This window comes from Lemur catta, chromosome 13 (assembly GCF_020740605.2).
Source record: "Lemur catta isolate mLemCat1 chromosome 13, mLemCat1.pri, whole genome shotgun sequence".
Taxonomy (NCBI): domain Eukaryota; kingdom Metazoa; phylum Chordata; class Mammalia; order Primates; family Lemuridae; genus Lemur; species Lemur catta.
This window is the reverse complement of record NC_059140.1, coordinates 79,122,148-79,144,924: the sequence shown is the minus strand read 5'-3', so window position 1 is coordinate 79,144,924 and position 22,777 is coordinate 79,122,148. Positions and strand designations below refer to the sequence as shown.

The following is a 22,777-nucleotide window of genomic DNA, read 5'->3' as shown; positions in this document are numbered from 1 at the left end:
TACCTGCCAATCACAAAGGCTCCCACCATGACAGCCTGTCCAGGGGCAGCTTCTCTCCACTGCTCTCCGGGCACTGCCCCCTCCACTCCACCTTGGCCAGTCCTGGGATGAACCACGTTTAGCACTCACCTTCACTCCTGACAGAACAAGTGGAAACTTCTTCCAAACTAATACTCTCACAAAACAGAAGACTCCCCGTAGGCCACGAATTTGGTTGAACAAAAACAGAAAGGAACCAAGGGAGGATCCATCTACTGATTATTTGAAAAGCAAACATGAAAAAATGCTCAATCTCACGCAATACAAAGAAATACAAATTAGGGCCACAATGAGATACCATTTTAATTTGTTAGATTAGCAAAGATTAAAACACATAAAAATTCCCATGTTGCCAGGATGGGGGAAGATACAGGTACCTACCCTCTTACACATTACTACGGGAAGTGCAGACTGTCAAGCGTTCTAAGACAGCAGAAGGGTTCACAAGATCAAATTAGACCCTAGAGGAAAGAAATATGTATCCCCCCAAATGTAATCTGTGATGACAGCTGAAACAGAAGTCAATTTGGGGATACCACTTGATTTGTTAGAAACATGAGGAAGGGTAATCCCTTACCCCTGACCTCCTGGCCACAGCTAACTGGACCAGGACAGACACTACACAAACCGGGCCACAGTGTCCCTCCCAGGAATGTCAAAATGGGACCGTGTATTTCTGGTTTCATCTGGTCACATGTGCTTTTGGACAGTGGAAACATAAAATACATCCAGACCTTCACCTGAAGAAGCCCCACATTCCTGGCATATTCTATTCCTATTTGGCACACAAACAAACAGCATTTGAGGATTCAATAACCTGACTTCCACTTTAATTTTTTCAAATATATACTCCAGGATAATTTTCTGCTTACATTCTTTCCTAAACTCCCTTTTCTCATCTTTCTAATTTCAATAATGCTAATTTATATCTACTTATCTGATTATATTTACTCCTGCTTAAGAGCATTATTTACAGCTCTTCAATAGACTAAGTCTGTTGTAACTAGACTCAATAAATTCCAAACCTCATCCTCTACTTCAGAATATTATTCTTGATGGGATTATAAAATTTCTGGTAAACTCTTTTTTTTAAGTCCTATAGCAACCTTAAATCAATGAATTCTCAAAGTAATTTTCTAAAAGAGACAAAAAAAACTTTTGGTCTCTTAATTTTAAAAACTCATTTTAATGGTAACTGCCATTCACCAACAGATGAAGGCCCATTTTTTCTCTTCATTTGCTCCATTATTTTCCAATCTGGCACAAACTATAGATCTGATGTGCCCTTCAAAATGTCAAGCTTGACTTCTGAGAATTATCACAGCCTTGATTGTCTTCTCCCATAAACCAATCATTCTGTCTAGCCGCTCTTCTCAATCTAACAATGAACACTCAAAAGGGGAAGAAGATATATACATACTTATTTCAATCATAATAGTCAACTCTGACAACACAAAGGATTCCAGCTTTCAAAGCACTTAATTCTGCTGAAGATGCAATCATGTTACATGCTTCAAAAATAACGTACTCCCCCATCTTGTTTTTGGAGAACTCTGAAAATCTAGACAATATGCTTCCTTTCAAAACACCAACTGGTCACAGAGGAAAAGAAAGAAACAGACAAATGATCTTGCCAAGAGCCATTTCTGTAGTTTCTCTCAGTAGAGTAGCCCTTTCATGGCTACAAATATTTAAATTCAATACTTGACTGAATTGATGATATTCCACCTTTTAAGTATTTAGAATTGAATTTTAAAATAAAAAAGGGCTCATGGAACTCTAATTCAGTTGTTTCCAACTTTTGCAAATATGAGGACCCCCTCTACAATGCTAAAAAAAAAAAAAAAAAGTTGAGGACTTTTACAATAGCTGTATGTAGTGACTGAGAAAATAAAGACAAAAAAAAGTGGTAAGGACACGGTAATTCTTTTAAAAGCGCCTCCAAGCATCTGTAAAACAGTAAAACATGAATCTAATCTTTTTATTCCAGAGCCAGTTAATGTCAGAACAAGGTCTCAAAACCAAATCTCCTGATTTATAAGACAGACGAGGCTCTAATAATTCAACCTGGAGGGAAGGTTTTTCTTAAGTATTTCTGACAACTCTCTTAGGAAATAGACAAGTGGATTTTAAAGTCCATTTGGAAAAACAAATGAAGATAGAATAATTCTGAAAAAGAATAAAGAGTAGAGAGTATCCCTCACCAGATACTAAAACATTATAAATCTACAATAATTAAAATAATATAGTGTTGAAGTCATCTGAGTCAATAAACCTATAATGGAACAGATTAGAAAATGCAGAAACTGCCTAACACATACATAGGGACTCAGTATTAGACGGATATGGCATTTTAAATCACTAGGCTAAGGTTTCTTCATTAAACGCTACTGTAACAACAACTGGATACCCATTAGGAGAAAAAAGTCAAATGGAGTCCTTACATAACCCCTTATACCAAACGAAGTTTCAAATGTAGCAAAAATGTACTGAAACTGCTAAAGGACTAAAAGAAACACAGAAATTTTTTTTAACAATCTTGAAATGGAGAAGTTCTTTCAAAACATGATTGAAAAACAATAAAAGCCAAACAGTAAGCAACCTGAAAAAAATCAACTGTTATCTCATTACAGAAAATGTATATATAAACAAAGTCACGATTATGTATCAAATGAGGTCCCTTCAGGGTATTACAATTCTTTCCAGGATGCAAAGCTTGGCTCTATGGCATCCAAGTACAGCTCTCCCTCTATCCCACGCAATCCGAGGTCACTTGGAAGAAAGCTCTTAAAACAATAAATACCAAGTATTCTAACAGAACCCATGGTAACAATCTTAAACCTTTCTTTCTTGCCTAGACCTATGAAGTAAGTTTTCCACAACACCACACTCAGCTGTTACCTCCACTCACATTAGAAACTGCCAGCCACACAATAAATAGGGCAAGGTGTTTCACTGCACATCTGGGGGTCATAGTGTAATTTTAGTAGACCATACACACAGTAAAGCAATAACTGGTCAACAGGTTTTTCTAGGCTTACTGCAGGATGTATGGTCTTACTGCCAATATGTAGGTTTGACAGTGAATAGTTACCAAATTTATAACATCAACAGAGAACACTGAACACCAACTATACAGAGGGCATTATGCAAAACTTGAGATGAAGAACCAGTCTTCTGCCTTCCAGACACTTAAAAACTAACTTATTAGTCAAACAGACCATGAGGTAAGGATGTCCGCTTACCAACAGCAGTAACAGACAATCATGCTTCAATCTTCAAATCTTCCCATATAACTAAATACAGTAAAACTGAAGTTATCTAACTTACTACTATAAGCAAACCACAGCTAACCATGTGATTTTCTTAAAACTCATTTATGGGTATACCAAAGTGATTGAACCTAAAACCTGAAAGCACTACCCTAACAGCACATCAGCTCAACAAGGCACTCCGTCCACAGGTAACGTTCACAGCTGCTGTCTGCATTCAGATCCTTAGTTCAGTATCATCTTGATTTCCACTGGTTTTTACTTCCATGGACTTTTCCCCTTTATCCATATCTGGTATTTCTCCAAGTTATCAATTTGTTTTTCCTTTTTGACACAAAAATATTAGGTTATTAAATAGGATATGTCTGATTTCCTTAAGTGCTAAGTTTGACAGCTGGTATCTCTGACATTTCACTTTCATAGTTCAGGTGCACACTTTAATTGTACTGCTTCTTGTCTGAGATATAATAAACTACACTTTTGATTCAAAATCAGACATTTCATATTTAATGATCTACATTATTTATGAGTTGCCTTTCTTCATTTCAGTCCATTTTTTAAAAGTTTTTTCTTTCTTTTTACTTTCCACACTAATGATTGGGAAAACTATATCACCTATGTTACGACGGAAGCTCTGATTCGAAGGAGGGAATCTGCCACCTAACTACACTCTCTTCCTAGATGATACTGGGAATACTAGTATTGCTAGTATTCCTCTACTCTCTTGACATTTATCTGATATAGTTATTAGAACCATCAGAGCAGTAAAGACCTCGAAACAGTAATGACTTTTGGTAAGGTCAATATACAGGGCAATACTGACTTTGCAAGAGATTCCAAAATGTCTTGTCTTGTATATACCTTGAACACACTACCACTAGCAACTACAACTTCTGAATAATTATCTCACATGTTTCTTTGCTGGCTGTGTTTCCTAGATAACTGAGCATAAAACTTGAAGATATTTTATAAGTTCCTTATTTTAACTTACAGAGATAATTGAGCTCAAGACAAATCACCCTTTTACCTGGTAATTACAAAGAAATGGCTGAAATTACAAGTCAACTCCAATAAGCTCCAATTAATTTCTGTGATAAATAATTCCACTGGTTAACAACCAGAACTCTCAATATAGTGCAGTGTATGTATCCAATCTAGATGAGGTTAACAGAGGCCTCATAGTTTTCATTCCAAATTCTATGACTAGTATTACATAAAAAATTGTGTTCACTGTATAGTACTGGAAATTAAAATCACATTTTTGGTTTACAAACAAGCACTCAAGAGAAGTACTCTTAGGAAATGTTTCCTGGGAATTAACAAGATATTCTCATTTGCTACATTCAGGGGTTTTCAGAGTAAAGATCTTTAAACCCTGCGATGTTTCACCTGTGTTCCAGCAGAAACCATACTAGCCAAGAAAAAGCAATACGAAGGTCGCAGGCAGTAGCTCACGCCTGTAATCCTAGCACTCTGGGAAGCCAAGGTGGGAGGATCGCTTGAGATCAGGAGTTCGAGACCAGCCTGAGCAAGAGCAAAACCCCATCTCTACTAAAAATAGAAAAACTAGCCAGGCATGGTGGGCCATGCCTGTAGTCCCAGCTACTGAAGAGGCTGAGGCAGGAGGATCACTTGAGGCCAGGAGTTTGAGGTTGCAGTGAGCTATGCACTCCAGCCTGGGTGACAGAATAAGACGCTATCTCAAAAAAAGAAAAAAAAAAAAAAAAGGAAAAGCAATAGGAAAATTGCTCCACCATCCTGTTAACTTACTGGTCCCTTGCAACTAAGTGATTAACTATGATGAGAGAGAAAAAAAGACATCTGGAAGGAAGTGTCTTTGTTATGATGCTTGCTATAATAGATCTTCACAATGCCACAAAACCAAGTGTGTGTATTTTGTTTTCTCAGGGAGGTGGGGAAATACCACTTACAAGGGCAAAAATGAACTATCTTACTGGAGGTCCCAGGTCCAGTGCATAGAGCCCAAATGTTCTTCACTGAATTGAGTTTTCAGAACCTTTCCAAGTGGGTCACGTCTCTGGTCAACCCTTTCAGCTTCTGCACTGCAAACCTTTCTGGGCTACTTGAATGGCAACCACACTTCCTTACTACCCACTGTGGCTACCTGAAGAGAATGAAATGGTCTTCAGGCAGCCTCTGGATCACAAAAGCAAACTACAACAAAGCTGGAGTGACTTCAAGAGACAGTCCAGGCTTTAAGAAAAGGAAAGGGGACATTCTAGAAATGGATACAGAGGGTCATTTAAAGTCCAAACTCCCTAAGAGAGTGTGTTCAGGTCCACTTTTATGAAAAAGTGCTCAAAGAAAGAATAAATAATATAATCAAACTCATAATTTGTAATGAAATAAGGAATTTTCCTTGAAAGACAGCACCTAGCAGAAAAGAACTCCTACTTGGGCTCAGGGGCCCTGTGCTCTTGCTGCAGCCCTACGTCTTCTACTCTAGTTATGCTAGTCTGCATCTTCAAGTACTCCCATTTTGAGCAAAAACAAAGTAACAACAAACACTATAGGAAAAAGAGCCCTACACTAGAATCAGGAATTCCTGAACCACTTGCTATGTGTACATGTGAGAACCTTTGTTTCTTACCCATTAAGGAAAATAATTCTGTTTCTTCCGATCCTTGCTATCTCCTTTTGGAAATTGCACTCATGAGAGCCAGGATCATCTGAATAATAAGCTATCTTACAGTCTTGTTGTAAATATCACCTGAGATCATGTAATTAAAGCTACTTACAACTATAAATCATTACACAAACATGCAGACTTATGAAAACTAATACATGTTACTCACATTCTGTGCAAGCCACGGTACCACAGCTATTACTATCTTTTCACTAAGATCCCAGGCTTCAAATTACTACCTTAGCATTAATTTCCTTCTGCTCCCATTTTAGCATCCATAGAGGTGCCTGTCCTCATCTTTCTTACTAATTATGCTCTCAAAGTATCTATCCTACGGAGGATACGTTAACAGCGAAACAAGACATCTCGGTTGTTTTTGCCCTCTCTTCCAGAGTGTGTCTGAACACAAACACAGATCTGAAGGTTTCTTAGGGATTTTCCTGCTGTAGCTGTTCTTTACTCTGCCGGTTACTGGGCAGTATTCTATTCTTGGTACTGTACTCAGCACTTTATTTATTATTTACATTCCCTTACTTAAGTGTACTCCTTACAAACTACCCTGTGGGGTAAGGATTTTTTTTTTTTCAATGAAGGAATCAAGGCTCACTCAAGTTAAGAAACGTCCCCCAAATCACACAGCTAACGAACAGCTGAGCCAAGATGTGAATCCAAACCAGGCTGGCCCCAAAGTCCCTGCTCCTCACCAGGTACCTTCTGTCTCATCAGTTCTCACAGGTGATCGAGCCCAAAACCTACAAAGAGGTGAAGTCTAGTCAGGAACCATCCACAGGATTGCCTTTGGGTATATCCCACTGTGTTCAAAAAGCAAGATAACATTTATTGGAAGCGAAGAAGAAAAAAGACTAGAAGCACCAAACAAGCTAGAAATGAGACTCATGCCAAAAAGCATCCCTTTAGATCTATACACTGGCTTAAGGTGAACCACAAATTTAGCTCAAGAACTTCTAAAGAGGAAGCTGATGAATAACAGAACTTAGTGTCTATAAACCATAAATCTACCAACTATTCACACAAACTTCCTTTATTCCATGCTTTTAGGAGCCGAAGGTAATTTCAGCATAGTTAAGTCCATACTAGCTAACATCATATGCCAAAGCAAAGGCTGAAGAATCACTGTATTTTCCTCTGTATTCAATATTCCAAATGTCACCGTCTACTCTCATGATACTGAAGCCCAGTTTACAGCAAATGATTTGTCAAGGAAAGAATCTCTAGTAGGTGCCAATTTTTTTTTTTCTTTTTTTTAAAGTCAACAGATTCTGATTGCCTTCCATTGACAACATATCTCCTTGGGACCCCTTCCCCACAGAAGCAGTGGTTTTTTAACCTTTTTTAACAGCACTTTTTTATTTTTAATAAAGCTTTTTCTTTTGTGGAGACAGGGTCTCACTCTGTTCCCCTGGCTAGAATGCAGTGGCATCATATTAGTTCACTGCAATCTCCAACTCCCGGACTCCAGCGATCCTCCTGCCTCAGCCTCCTGAGGAGCTGGGGTACTAGACTCGTGCCAACACGCCCACCTAATTTTTCTATTTTTTTGTAGAGATGGGGTCTCACCCTTGCTCAGGCTTTAATAAAGTTTTAATCAAAATGCCAAACAACTAAAAGAGAGTGGCTCTGCAATAAAAGTGAAAGTTTTCCTATTGGTTTCTCCAGGCAAGAGGAAAAAAAACAGATCAAAATGCTTTGGTCAACTCAAATCTTTCTGGATTTCTATTCACTCAACTACAAAAAACTGTGGTTGAACTAGGGTAACTGCTCAGATTACCACTTCAAAAATTCTGTCAACATAAATTGCAATGAAATCTGCTAAATTTATTATTTAGCATTTTAATAAAGATAGTCAAATTAATCAAATTCTATTCAATTCAGGAAAAGAAATCACATTCTATCCATTCAGACATGAGTTCCTCATTTTGTCAACAACCAGTGCCTGCAAAACAATCTTAAAAAAATAAATTTCAAAATTACCAGAAATACTCTGAGGCTGACACTAGAATTAGGCCCCCTCCCACATAACCAAAATATCAACAAGCAACAAAAAATAACTTATGAAATCCAACACTTCAGAAATAATATGTGAACGTTAATTGGATCTACAAAAGAAATATTAATAGGAATCCAATGCTTGGCCAGTTTTAGACAAAGCCCATGGAAAGTTTAGCACCATTTGTTGAGATTCAGATTTCTGAAAAAGAACTGAACATCTTGAGAAAAACAGAAAACTGCACATATTTTAAATCTACATTATGTTATAGCACTTCTGAGACAAGAAAACCACAAATGCCAATGTTTGCACACATTCATATTAATAAGAGCCTATCCTCATACTCTTCTAGCAGTAAAAGTTTAAGAGTTTTTTAATAAAATCTTAAACACTGGAAAGCCAAAAATGCATAGTAAGAACTGCCTTAATTACTGGATATACAGGCACCTCCAATTTTGAATATCTAATGTTTCGGAAATAAAGGCAACCTAAAAAAATCATTTATATTTTTCAGCATGATTCAGTTTCATTCTTTTCTGAGCTCATTCATTCGTTTTGCTTGCTAGTTCATTCGTTTCTGGTGACCAAGCACAATCAGTGCTCACACTAACGACTGGGAATGTCCTCTCCTGGTGGAAAAGGGTAATCAGACAGGTTTATCACGTCAAACACTGGGCAGGGGGCGGGGTATACATAGAGAATTGTGTTGTTGTTTTTTTTTTTCTTTTTCAGGAATTCACTGAGACACAAAAATAGTAGTAAATTAGACAAGATAAAGATATTGTTATATCTGCAAAACAACCCAAAAAATAAATGTCTCCGCAGTAAAAGGAATTCTATTACTTTCAACTCTGTTTCCTATCCTTGGCACTTCAATTTAACATCTGTCTGGAACCAGACTACCCACCTATATATTCCACAGAATATTAAAATATTTGAATGTATTAAGTTATTGACTAAGGTGGATAATGATGAGCTGAAAGCTGTAGTGGAAGTGAATCCATCTCAACTTACGTGTGAATTAGCAGCAAGGTTTGATGTTACTATTCCAAAAATACTGGACCATTGGAAACAAATGGGCAAAGTAAAGAAGCTGGACAGATGTGTTCTGCATGAATTAAATGAGTGTCAGAACAGAAACTGTCTCAAAGCAATGTAAAGGTGAACGATTTCTACACCGTATTGTTACACATGATGAAAAATGGATTCTTTTTGACAATAGCAAGTGTTCACACAATGGCTGGACAAAGATGAAATGCCAAAACACAGTCCAAAACCAAATATTCATCACAAAAAGCTAATGGTGTCTGTTTGGTGGTCCAGTGCTGGTATTATCCACTACAGCTTCATGAAACCTGGTCAATCGATTACAGTGGATATCTACCCACTTGGATGAAATGATGAGGATGCTTGCCATTAAGCAGCTGAAATTGGTCAAACAGAGACAGGCCAATCCTCTTCCAAGACAACACTTGACCACATGTCACATAAATGACACTACTCAAACTACAGAAGCCGGACTTGGAAACACTCTGTCATATACCATATTCACCAGACCTTACACCAAGTAACCACAACTTCTTCCAGGCTTTGGACCACTTCTTGTAAGGAAAAATACTCAATTCTCAACAAGCTGTAGAAACACCTTTCACAATTTCATTGCCACTCGCTCTCCAGGCTTCATTGCTGCAGGCATAAACAAGCTACGGTTAAGATGGCAAAACTGTTATGATAGTTTAGGCGGCTACTTTAATTGTACTGCTTATTGTTTGAGACACAATATACTATACTTTTGATTCAAAATCATGAATTTTGTATTTAATGGCCTAATATTTGTCTACTACCCAAAAAATTAACTAATGGTCATCAAAAATAATAATTACTATAGTTTGCTTATGATAATCATCACCATCTTTCCCCTTCTCTAGTTTGGATATTTTACTTACTTTTATATTTTAATCTAGTTTCTGTCTTCTTCTTGTTTTTGAAAATATGAGTTTCACATTCTAAAGACAGACTTAGACAAACATCATTCTAAAATTCTAGAGTTGAAAAGGCAGTCACAGACATCAGATAATGATTTTTTTAAAAAACAATCTTAAGGTTAAATCCTACCTAGATGGTTTGAGATTAACAAAACTGACAAACTTTTAGCAAGATTGACCAGAAAATGGAGAGAGAGGACACATGTGCGCATGCATGTGCACACGAATTCGCAAAATAAGGAATAAAAACAAAGATATCGATCACTACCAATTACAAAAAGTTTATAAGAATTATAAGGGAATACAATGAAGTAATTTATGCCACCAAACTAGGCAACTTGGATCAAAAGAAAAATCCCAGGAAATATAAATTAACAAAACTGACTTAAAAAGGAAAAAAGCTGAATAAAACCTATAACAAATTAAAAGACTGCATTAGTAATTAACAATCTTCCCACAAAGAAAAGCTCAGGCCCAAATGGCCTCACAGGTCAATGTTTAAGGAAGAAATATCAATTCATAAATTCTTCCAGAAAACAAAAGAAGAAACACTTCCCAACTCAATCTATAAAGCCAGTTTTATCCTGACACCAAAGCGAGACAAAAACAGAAAACTACAGATCAATATCCTTCATGAATACAGATGTAAAATTCCTCAACAAAATATCATCAAACTAAATCAAGCAACATATAAAGGGATTATACACCACAAAAAAGTGAGATTTATGCCAGGAATACAAGCTTGGTTCAACCTCCAAAAATCAACATGCTATATAATATCAATAAAGGACAAAAATTACATGATCATCTCAATAGATGCAGAAAATGCATTACATAAAATGCAATGCCCATTCATGATTGTTATGATTTGTTAAAGACATTAAATAACATTGAGAACAACACTACAGTATGTCGTGTCAAACAAGACACAACAAGGAAATGAAGGCAAAATGCATGAAACAGAAGTTTATTACTCACAGGTCTCAGAGAAGTTAGGGGTGCCCAGCTAACTTTCTCATTTTTGTAGAGACAGGGTCTTGTTATGTTGCCCAGGCTGGTCTCAACTCCTGGCCTCCAACTCCTGCCTCAGCATCCCAAAGTGCTAGGATCATAGCTGTGAGCCACCACACCCAGTCCATAAAAAGAACTTGTAAAAACTGAATGGGAAAGGAACAGAAATCCTATAGAAAAAAATGGACAATAGACAATTCTCAAAAAACTATAAAAATTTCCCTTAAACACACGAAAGGATCTTCAACTTTAGCCATAAAAAGGGAAACGCAATTAAACTACACCAAGATTTTTTACCCATTAGCCTGGTAAAAATTCAGAAGTTTGACAATATATTCTAATTGGCAAAGCTATAAAGAAATAGGCACTCACTGCTCATAGCAACACAAAATGGTACCATCTATATGGAGCGGAATTTGGCAGTATTTAACAAAATTACATATGCATTTATCCTTCAACCCAGAAATCCAACTCTGAGGACTTTAGCCTCAAGTTAAACCTCCTGCAATACAAAAATACATATGTACAAGGTTGCTCATAGCAACACTATTTGTACTATAATTGCAAAATATTGGAAACTACCTAAATGTCCAAGCATAGAAGACTAGGTGATCAACTACATTATATTCACACTATGTGGACAGCACTACGTAACTGTAAAATTAAGTAATGAAGAAGGGCTCTAAGAACTGATACAGAGTAATTTCTAGGGTATACTTTTAATGAAAAAAAAAGCAAAGTACAACAGAACATATACAGTCTGCTACTTTCTGGTTTTGAGAGAAAGAGAAATAAAACATGGATATATTTTCTTATCTTCACAAAAGAAACCAGAAAACAGTGAGGTTGGTTATCCATAAAGGTGAGGAAGGGCAGGATCAAAGGGATATGAGTGATACTTCTCTGAAACTGTAACTTTTTGTACAGTTTGCACTTTTGGAAGCATGTTAAAAATATTAGTGTGTTATAAAGAAAATCAAATCAACAGGATGGGGAAGGGACACTAACACAAATGATCTAGGTGCAATTTAAATGAATAACAAAACCACACTGAAGGGAAGAATTTCTCCATTTAACCTAAAGTTAAAATTTACAAGCATAAATGTTCGTAATATCTTGTGAAAAACCTTTAGTATCTTTTGCGATATTCCCTTTTCTCATTGCTAATATTGGTTATTTGTGCCTTCTGCCTTTTTTAATCTCACCTAATTTATTGATGTCATCAGTCTTTTCAAAAGAACTAGCATTGCAGATGTTCTCTACTATGTATTTGTTTTCTATTTTACCAATTTCTCCTTTTTTAATGTCTGCCTACTTCTTCTGGGTTTAGTTTGCTATTCTTTTCTAACTTCTTGAAATAAATGCTCAGATCACTAAGTATTTTTCAGGTTTTCTTCTTTCCTAATATATAGCCTATGCTATAAATTTTCCTCTGAGTGTGACTTTAGCTGCACCCCACAAACTTTGATATACAGTATTTTTATATTAAGGCTAATCAAACTATTTCTAAAATTTTCTAATTCTCATTGTAATATAATATCTGCTTTGATCACAAGTTATTTATAAACAATTTTCTAGTTACCTTTTCCTATTGATTTTAGTTTAATTTAGAAAACACTTCTGTTTGATTTCAATCCTCTAAACCATGCTGAAACTTGCTTTTGCCCCAACAAGCTAAAAGCTTGGGTGAACATCCAGTGTACTTGCAAAGAATATGTATTCTGCAGATTATGATCACTAATACTCTTTCTGGATGACCTGGACACCCTTTTATAGAGAACTGAAAGGCAAATATCCTCTCTAAATGACAATATTTTTTCAGCTAATTATTATCGAAATGGTGTAGTACCATTTATCTCAAAAATTAAATCATTTTTACAGACATCACCCAACGTTTAATTGGGTCATATCTAATAACTCCAGACAGGAAGACCAATTTGTTTAATTATGCAGAAGAACATTTTGCAACTAATTCACACTGCCAGGCACACGGGGAAAGCAGCAATGCTCTACAATACATTCCAGACAATTTACTGAGAGTTTTCTACAGCCCATGGTACTAATTTTTCCAAACCAAAATTATCTTGGTCCTGCTGACAAAGATGGCAAATCTCACCCTGCCCTTCAGTGCCCGTGGCGTCGTACCCACTGAGCCTGGATGCAGCCTCAGAATCATTCACCCCCAATGCTCCAGACCACACTTGCTGGCATCGCCACGTGACCCAAAAGCCACAGCCAACTCTGCTCTTGCAGAATCTGAGGATCTGGCTGAGAACCTGTTCACGCGGTCGAACAGGTGAGGAAAATTATTCCACACAAGCAGTCCTTCCCAGAACCTTGGAGCTCAGGTATAGGATCAGAGTCGTGATTAACGCCCTCCACGTTCCCAGTCAGGCGCCACCTCCCAGTTTGGACCAGGCTCCCCTTCCGTGCCATCCAGGGTGCCTTTCGCTTCTCCATCAACAGCAGTGCTGTACGGTGATCTCCTCTCTCTGCTATTATGTGATCAGCCCCTCAAGGCCAGGATCCATCTGATTCACCTCATAGCTACAGCACCTGGGAATGCCCAGGACACAGACACCCTCCTCTGAAGCTTACCCTACAATCTGTCCTCTACACAGCAGTCCTAGCGACTCTTTTAGTTGAAGGAAAATATCATTTCCCTGCCCAAAACCTTGCAGTGGCTTTTCACCTCAGATCCAAAATGCAAAGTGCACCCCAGTCTACGTGGCCCTACAGAATCCAGCCCTTTACTACTGCTGTCACCATGACCCCCTCATGCACACTGCCCTCCTGCTGCTCCTCAAGCACAGGGGTGTATGTACCTGCGGCTCCTCCCCCCAGGAGCCTCTTCCCCAAAATATTTGCCTAGCGGGCTCACTCCTTTACCTTCATTCACATCTCTGCTCAAATGTCACCTCGGAGTGACACCCTGACCACCCTAACAAAAATGGCAGTGTCTGACACTCTCTCCTCCCTCACTTTTTCTTTATAGCTATTACTACTACACATACTTACATGTTGTTTATTATTTTTCTCCCCTACTATCATATGAGCCCCATAAGAAAAGGCAGAAAATTTGTTCTCCACAACAGGAGTCAGGAATTTTTCCTGTAAGAGGCCAAATAGTAAATATTTTATACTCTGTGGGCTAGACAGTCTCTGTTGCCACTACTTATTCCAGCTCAGCTCTGCCCTGCAGCACTAAAGAAGCCACAGATGATACATAAAGGAATAGGCATGTCTGTGTTCCAGTACAATTTTCTTTACAGAATCAGGCAAAGGGCCAGATGTGGCCCACAGGCTGTAGTTTACCAACCCCTGGTCTAGTACAAGCTTGGCTTGCAGTATATTGACTTTGAATTAATCAATCGTCTCTCTCTTGGTCTCTAAAGCTACCTTTAATTGACAACATAAAATACTGGCAACTTCAAGTTTATCAGAAACAATAACCTTAAACTATCTTCTATACATCTTTCACCAAAAAATCCATTTGAAATCAATTACATTACTGAAAGGCTGTTTGAAGGATGTACAGTGTGTTCATTTGTACCACTAGAAAGTATATAAACCACATTAGTTTGACCCTCTACAGAATTGTTTTTAATTAAGTTACATTTTTGTTTCATTTAAGGACATTATGTTAATCAGCCTTAGAAGAACCACTGTTCTATATACTATAAAAATGCCACTGAGCACATCACCTACCACACTTTTCAATGTAACCAATACAAAGCCCCAAGGTGAAATCAGGGAACATATTAAGGAAAGGAAACTAGTATGTTCTTCATGGATGGTGGGAACTACAGCACAGAGATGAGCATGGCTCCCTTTCACTGTGGCCACCAGGACGCTCAGCCAAGTTCCCAGGCAGTCTGGAGCAGAGCCCAGTTACACCACCTATGCCCATGCCCTACTCACCCGGGGTTCACAGCTATGCTATGTTTCCTAGCTAAGCTAAGCAAGGACAAACCTGAGCTAGCGCAATGTAAAGTAATGTGTGCTGTCCCATAAAAACCTCCCACAGGACTCTGCCCTTATTCCCCACCCACCAGGTGAGCGGGTTTCCAACTCCTATGGGAGGCTGAGTCACAAGGTGGAAAAAAGCTTACTGTCTGGACAGCCACGTGGAAGGCCATCCCACAAGCACCCTGACGTAAGCTTCCACACTGGTGAGAGACAGATGTTTCTTGTGCTAAGTCACTGAAATCTTGCAGTTATTGAAGCAGTTAGCCCTCATGTCTAAAACACTGACCACAGAGACTTGAACCTTATTTAAAGTACAGGTTTTGTTGAACTATTGTCCAAGCCATGAGGAAAAAAACAAAAAAACAGTATAGGTTTTGTTGTTTTCATTTCTGATCCTCATATACTTCTGATTGTCTATATTTAGCTTTATGAGTATTTCCTGTAAGCTAATTCAGACCTTTATCTGATGGAGGACAAGTGAGATAAGCCTCCACTGTTTATATTCAATAAAATCATATCTCAGACAATAGAAATCTGCATAAAGTACATATTTCATTTAAACAAAAATCTATTTGTAAGTTTCATTTATATACAAGTTGAACTGAGTTATGACAGCATCCAAAAAGAGAAAGAATGTTGAGTAAATATTAAAATGCAGGGCAAGATATTTTGGCTCAAACGAAATCTGGTAATCATTAGAAACCAAATAGCCTAAGAAGTAAAACCACAAACTTCTAAATTCCTGTCTGGCAAGAAAAAGTAACCATAAACATAGCTTAACGTAAAGTATTAATAGCTGTTCTAAACCCTTTAGTGCCTAATCCCTATATATTTCCTTCAAATGATGTTCTGAAGTTTTGCACAAGTTTCCATAAATATTTTTGAGGAGGGGTATGGAGGGAACTAGACATGTCAGAAATGGAAGAAGTTTTTAATTAAGCCCATGCAACGCAACACAGACAAACAGCAGAGAAGCTATGAAAATTTTAATTACAGCTCAGGTATGAACTTCATTATCATTGATAAACCTTGTAACCATTCTAAATTGCAGTGCCAACTTTTGAAAAGGAGTAACATTTTAATAATCTTCCTCATTGGGATATCTCAAAGAACAATTCACATTTTAGTGAAGCCTTGGGAAACAATGTTGTTTGCAGTGTGTAATTAAAATCTGAAGACAGGTGACTGGGGAGTTGGGGGGTTTCTGTGTATTTCTGGTCTTTAGATCAAAAACCATGATAATTAACTCTAAAAGGTGTGCAAAAATGAAGCCAAATACTATGGAAAACCCAGATATGTTTTAAATTCTACTGAGTTGGTTATTTTTAAAAAATGCATTTTTCTATTTCTATGAAAAATGGACATGTATCCTACATTGGAAAATTACAATCTTCCCCTCAAAATTAAGATCTTACTTTTGATGACACAGGAAGTCAGATGACGCAAACATAAGTTACACTCGCTATTGCCTTTCTGGTTAATGTCATCCCTCAATGAGGACTAGAGTTTCTTCCATGCACCACAGAAAACAATTTAAATCCATGAGCCCCTCCATAAACATTAGCTCTAAACTTACGATAGAATACAGCCCAGCAAAGAGGTGCACAGCCAATTCAGAACTGAAACCTGCCTAAGGAACATCCTAACACAGAACTATGTAACAAAACAGGCAAAAAACAAAAACAGCCTTGTCACATACATATTTTGAGGGGCTGGAAAATAAGTAAGATTATCAGTGGAACAGAATGAATCAGACCAAATTTTGTAAATTACACAGTAGTGATAATGTCCTGCTTTTTATATAATTGTGAATCAAAATACATGACATTTTCAGTCAATGTAAAAATACTTGTTGAGTATCTACTATGTGCAAAGAATGCACCATTTCATCCATTTAGCTGATAAAATATAGCCACACAGATTCTAGTTTGCAGTCAATCACACCCATACTTTCATACTGCAATATAATTTCACTGAGCTGTTCACGTGCACAAAATGGATAACAGCTCTCAACAAGAGGATGCTATGAGATGAACTAAAATGGAACTGCCGCAGCATGGTAATAAAATCTTCAGCATGTACTGGAGCAACTTCTAAAAATCCAGTACAGCTTTCAACTGCTAGCAAACAGAAGTATACAAAAACCAAAGATCACAAAGGCTGTGAGAGGTCAGCCAGTGTGAGAAGATACTGGGCATTATCATAGTGAACTAAGGTCAAGACCTAAATGAAAGCTGGGAGTGGTGGTGTGCGCCTGTAGTCCCAGCTACTTGGGAGGCTGAGGCGGAAGGACTGTTTAAGCCCAGGAATGGAAGTCCAGCCTGGGCAACATAGTGAGACCCCATCTTTAAAAAAAAAAAAAAAAAAAGACCTACATGAAGGTCTTTACATGCTACAATGTTTGAGAGTTTATCTGACAAGCTAGAACACACACACTAAGCACTGATGACGTACAAGGCACCATGCTATCTGGTTCCTGCCAAAAAGAGTTTGTAAACTAGTTAGCAAGATGACATACCCTTTGTTTTTACCTCACTAGAACATAAGCTTTCTGAGGGCAGGAGCTTGGTTGCATTAAACATTCTTATCACCAGTAACTAGAATAGTGTCTGAGACATAGTAGGCAAGCAAACATTAGTGGACCAACTGAAAAGAAACATAGAGCAAAATCTAAAAGAAAAAAACTAAAATACTAAATTTTCAATAACATATAATACAATGGATGATACCTTTAGGTCAATTAAAGACCACTGCTCCAGGAGGTCAGAGGGCACCCTAAGAACAGGCCCTAGGGAAATTTCAAAAAGTTGAGAAATCATCCCAATTGCTGAGCACAGAGCCAAGGTCTAGAACCTCCAGAAGATGTGAAAGATGAGAAAATACCCTGGGATGTTTGAAATGTTTAAAATAGAAAAAAAAAAAAAAAAGAGTCAACAGAAGAAAAGAGCTAACCTCCAAGAGCATAGGCACAGGTCCAGGAAAAAAAAGAAACAGAATAGGGTTGACTCCAAAGATTAAGAGTGAAATCTGAGTATGGAAAAATTATTCTCATCTAAGGATATCTATTAAGATAGGGGGATAGGCTCCGACATAAAACAAACAAAACTGGCATTGAGCTAAGTACCAGAGAAAGCACCAACAGGAGAAAGTATTCAATCAGAAGAACAGGACAGCAGGGGACAGTCAGTCACAAAGATATTATGACCTCAAGGGACACAAGCACTTAGGAAAAGGCAAGGCCAGGCTGAGAAGAACCCACCCTGAGAAAGACCAGCGAGGCCAAGCTTTTCCTAGCATGTCTGGAGAAAGGAAGACAAAACATGTTCTTTAAAAAAGTTTTTAATAAGAGAAAAATAAAGTCACCGCTTAAAAAAAAGAAATTCCCTGCACCAGTGCCCCTCTCTAGTTAATGCAATTCTCTCCTCTTCATAATCAGTGTTGGAAAGAACTGACCGGCTCCCCTCCTCAGCACCCTTCATTCCGGAATCCACAGCAACAAGGCTCCTGAGACTTCTTTTGCCAAAATCACGAATCATATCCCAGGGCTAACTCCAACGGAAACTTTTAAACCATTATCTAGCTAGGCCTTTCACCAACAACTGCATAGCAACTTAAGTATTTATGTCCTAACAACTTCGCACCCATTTGAAAAATGTATACTTCGATTCAGAGAAAAATAGTATTTTTATTTCATTCTGAAATGACCACAAGTACTTACTAGTGGTAAGTCTGCACTTGTTGAGCACTGCATTTCTCCCAAAAGCTGGAGTCAGACTGGACACCACCTCCCTCATTTCCTATCCACACTGATATCCACATGGTACAGCAAACCCCTCTTCACAAAGATGAGGTCATTGAAAGGAATGGAGTGCAATCTAGTCTAGAAACTCTTAACTACCTGAGCTAGACGTTTCCACAGGGTTAGACAGATATGAAGTATTGCTGCGTTTTCCTCAACAATTTAAAACACCCCCCAGGCTCCCTGTGAGTTTGCCGTGGCACCCTGGCTGACAGTCGGGGAACTCTCAAACTGTTTGGGACAGCTAAGAATGCTCAAATTTGTATCTCTAGTCCAGACATCTCCTGATATCCAGAGCCCTAACATAGCCAACTGAACATTATGTCCCACAGGCACTTAAAACCACCCAGCCAAGCATAGCCAACATTTTTTCCCCCACAAAGATGCTGCCGCCCCCTATCTAAGGATGGCACCATTACCCAACCACCCAACCAGAACTGGACACTGACCTAAATACCCCCCTCGCGTCACACAGACACACACGCACCCCCCACAACCACCAAGTCCCTGCAGTTCCACCTCCTCAAATTTCCCTCCTTCCAGCCTTCCCCCTTCTAATCCATTCTCCAAAGTGCAAACTGACCACGACCCTCTTTTGCTCAGAATTCTTCGACCATCTCCGATTGCCCACAGGGGTCCAAACACCATACAACAGGAATCAGAAGGCCCCACGTGGCACGGCCCTAGTTACTTCTCCTGCCTCACCTCTGGCCACTTCCCTGGCTTTGCACTCTACCATGCCGCGGCACTGAACTTTTGCTGTTTTCAGTTACCCCAATGCACCATCTCCCTGACCATCTCCCTGTACACTCTCTCCTCAGCCTAAATTTTGACCAATTCCTTCTCATGCTACTTCCTCTGGGAAGCTTTTCTTGATCTCTGAATAGCCCCTACGCTTGGGTTTGTGGTCCTCCTGTGAGCTGGACACTTTCAGACCCCTACCATACATTGCATTGAACCAACAGCTACAACTGTCTGACACCCACGCTGAACAGCAAGCTCATCTGGGACTGAGAGAGGTATTTGCCCTGTTTATCTCTGTATCCGCAGCACATATTATAAACTCTAAAGTTTAGTGAATGAATGAATGGATGAGGTTGTGCCTGTGAGGCTCCCACATCCCTCACTGATTACTGGCTCTATCACAGTACTTATCACACTACACCGTAATTGCTTGTCCTGGTAAATTATGAACATCTTGAAAGCTCTAGTCTCTTATTTTTGCAACCCCAGTGATTAAAATAGTGCCTCAGTCTTAGTAGGCAGTCACTAAATGGTTTTTGAATATAAAAGGTTAATGAAAAAAATGTGGAAGGATACACTTCACAGTATGGTTATCTCTGAAGAAACAGGATTAGGGCAGCAATAAGGGGAAAAGGAAACTAAGCCTTTTATTTCATAAATCTCTCTACTATAATGACATTAAATTCATTTTACAATGTGTATTATTTATGTATTTCTGGCATAAAATATTTCTGTATTACCTGCATAAATTAAGTCACATGCAAAGAACAAGCCCGAAAGAAGAATGCATGACTGCCAGCAGCATTTGGTTCCAAATGCCCAAGAGTAAAGCCAAAAAAAGCCTCACTTTAAAGAAGCAAACAGGCCACTAAAGAAAAAGGACTGAGAAGTGGAGTAATTTAAGGTCCCTAATAACAATGCAGAGCCCCTCCCAAGTAAAATCATATTCTGTGAGTATGCTTCAACGAAAGTTCTTGGAGCTCTAAAGATGACCACTAGTACTTGACCACCAATAGGACGATTCTTTTAATACTTACACTATGCAATTATTTTAATCAAAATATGCCAATAGCCAAAAGGTTACTTGCCACATGCAGGTTTCTATGGGAACTGTAAAGTATGATGAAGACCCACTGACAATAGATAGGAGGCTACAATGTTGGCATGACCACGTAGCAAGGCGTGTTCCATCTTTATTATCAGAATTGTGTAAAACAGTGTAGCACGTCACTGAGCATTAGGTTGTAAATTTTAAGCAAACAGATAAAAGAACACCATTAAGCAAGTTCACATCAGCAAATGGAAGTGCAAGAACAATTTTTATATATAGTTCTAGAACAACCACAGATTGGAAGGTAAATATATATATTAAGTCAACCAAACTTTCCAACCTTTAAACATCTGAAACGACACAGGTTTTGTGAATATCAATTAAGAAAATCAAAAATCTTTCAAAATGAAGAAAAATGAGTATTACATTGAAGTTATGAGAACCCTGGGAGAAGGGAGCTGAAGAGGACACAATGAGACTGCCTTTGGGAAAGGTCAAACCCAGCTTTCTTTTGTTTAACCTCTCAAGTAGATAAAAGAACTAGCTTTAAAGAATCACTGCATTGTTAAACTTCCAGAAAAGGAAAGCTGGGTAAAGCCTACCTAAAAAGAGGCAACCAACCTTCAATAGAATTTGCCCTAGAGGCAACAGAAAGATAAGTCAATTACAACACTTTGAACTTAGTTTTGACATAGAGTCGAAGGCATTTTAGCAGTTTTAGGCAAACCTAATTTTTATGATGCAAAATATTTCAAATAGCTAGCCTCTCCCCTTATAAAATGTGGATTCCGAATGTCATGCTCTATTATGCATTTGACTTGAAGAGCTGCAAAGAGTGGCCTTTCAGTTTTTGAAAACCCAAAAAATTATGGCTGAAAGTAAACCGCCAACGTAAAAATTAATCCCAAAATGAGAAACAATTCCTATTCCATTCAACAGCACCTAGGAAAATCAGATGCTCCCATTCATCCCTAAGCCCAGGGCATAGTTTCTTAATAATTAAGAACTCTGCTTTCCACCGGGGAACTATCCCATGCAGCGAGGCCACACCACGAAGACATCGCCATTGCCCGTGGAGCAGCCCGGTGGGAGAGGAGAAGATTCTGCCCCCGCTGAGCTCTGCACACAGGCGGCGCGAGGGACAGGCGCCGGCCCCGCCGCGCAGAGTCTCCGGGGAGGATCCCGGGCGGAGCGGCCCCGGGGCGCGCTGCCCTCTCCGCCGGGGCTGCCCGACCTCCTTCCTGGCTTCGGAGAGCCGAGCGCGGCCCTGAGGCCGAGAGCCACGCGGCCCCGCTGCCTCGGGGAGGGGCGCCCGCACCGCCACGCACGCGGCACCGGGAAGGCGCCGCCGAGGGAGAAGAGGCTGGACCCGGGCGGGGGCACGCGGGGTCTGGAGCAGACGCGGGTGAGGCGCAACGAGCTGGAGCGACGCGAAGGTCCCGCGCGCGGGGCGGCCAGAGGCGTCGCGCGTGGGGCGCGAGCAGAGGCCCGGGCGCCACTTGCGGCCAGGCGGGCTGCTGCCCCGCGTCCTGGGAGCGCGCCCCGGACGGCGAGGGGCTGGAGGGCCGGGCGTGGGGCCGCGGGGAAGGGCCGCCGGGCCGCGAGCCACAGCGGGAAGCCCAGGGCGGCGCGGGCGCCGGACCGAGGATGCAACCGGGTTGCGGGGCGGCGCCGCGGCCCGCAGTGGGCCCCGCCGCCGGGCCGGAGCGCGCGGCGCGATGCAGCAACTTCACTTGCCCGCGGGGGACCCGGCCCCGCGCCCGCCCCTCCCCCGGCAGCCGCCCGGCCGGAGCCGAGCCGGGAAGGGCAGCCCAGACTGGAGAGCCGGGCCGGCCGCAGCCCGCACTCACCGGTCCGCGGTCCCGCCGCCGGCGCCCGGGCTGCGCTCCGACCTCCATGGTCCCGCCGCGCCGGGGCCGCCCGGCGCTCCCGCCCGCACCCCACCGCACGCAGCGGCGCGAGCGACGCCGCCTCCGGCCCGGCCACGGCCGCGGCCACGCCCCCTCCCGGCGGGGGGCCCGGCCAGACCGGAGGGGGGCCCAGCGCCGGCTCCACCAACCAGGGCCCGCTCACGGGGCCCCTTCCCCAGGATTGGCGAGCGTCTGGACCAATGGGGAGCCGCAGCAGCGCGGAGCGCCGGCGCCGAGGGGCGGGGCATTGCGGAGGAGGAGGCTCTCACCCTTCGTCCTCCGCCCCCGGCTCCGGCCGACAGTCTCTTCCAGCGCTTGGAGGTGGGAAGCTTCGGGCTGGGG

The 22,777-nt window shown here is 40.5% G+C and overlaps 1 protein-coding gene across 2 annotated transcripts in view; it reads right to left on the bottom strand.

Annotated features, from left to right (window-relative positions):
• The window catches only part of WASF3 (WASP family member 3), an 86,576-nt gene extending 64,126 nt beyond the window's left edge, over window positions 1–22,450 (bottom strand). Inside the window, exon 1 of one of the 2 annotated variants that reach the window (XM_045566933.1) lies at window positions 22,376–22,450. The gene's annotated coding sequence lies outside the window, so the exon portion shown is untranslated. The remainder of the gene's footprint in view (window positions 1–22,375) is intronic. The other variant, XM_045566934.1, reaches the window with a different exon arrangement.
• Between the last annotated feature and the right edge of the window lie 327 nt (window positions 22,451–22,777).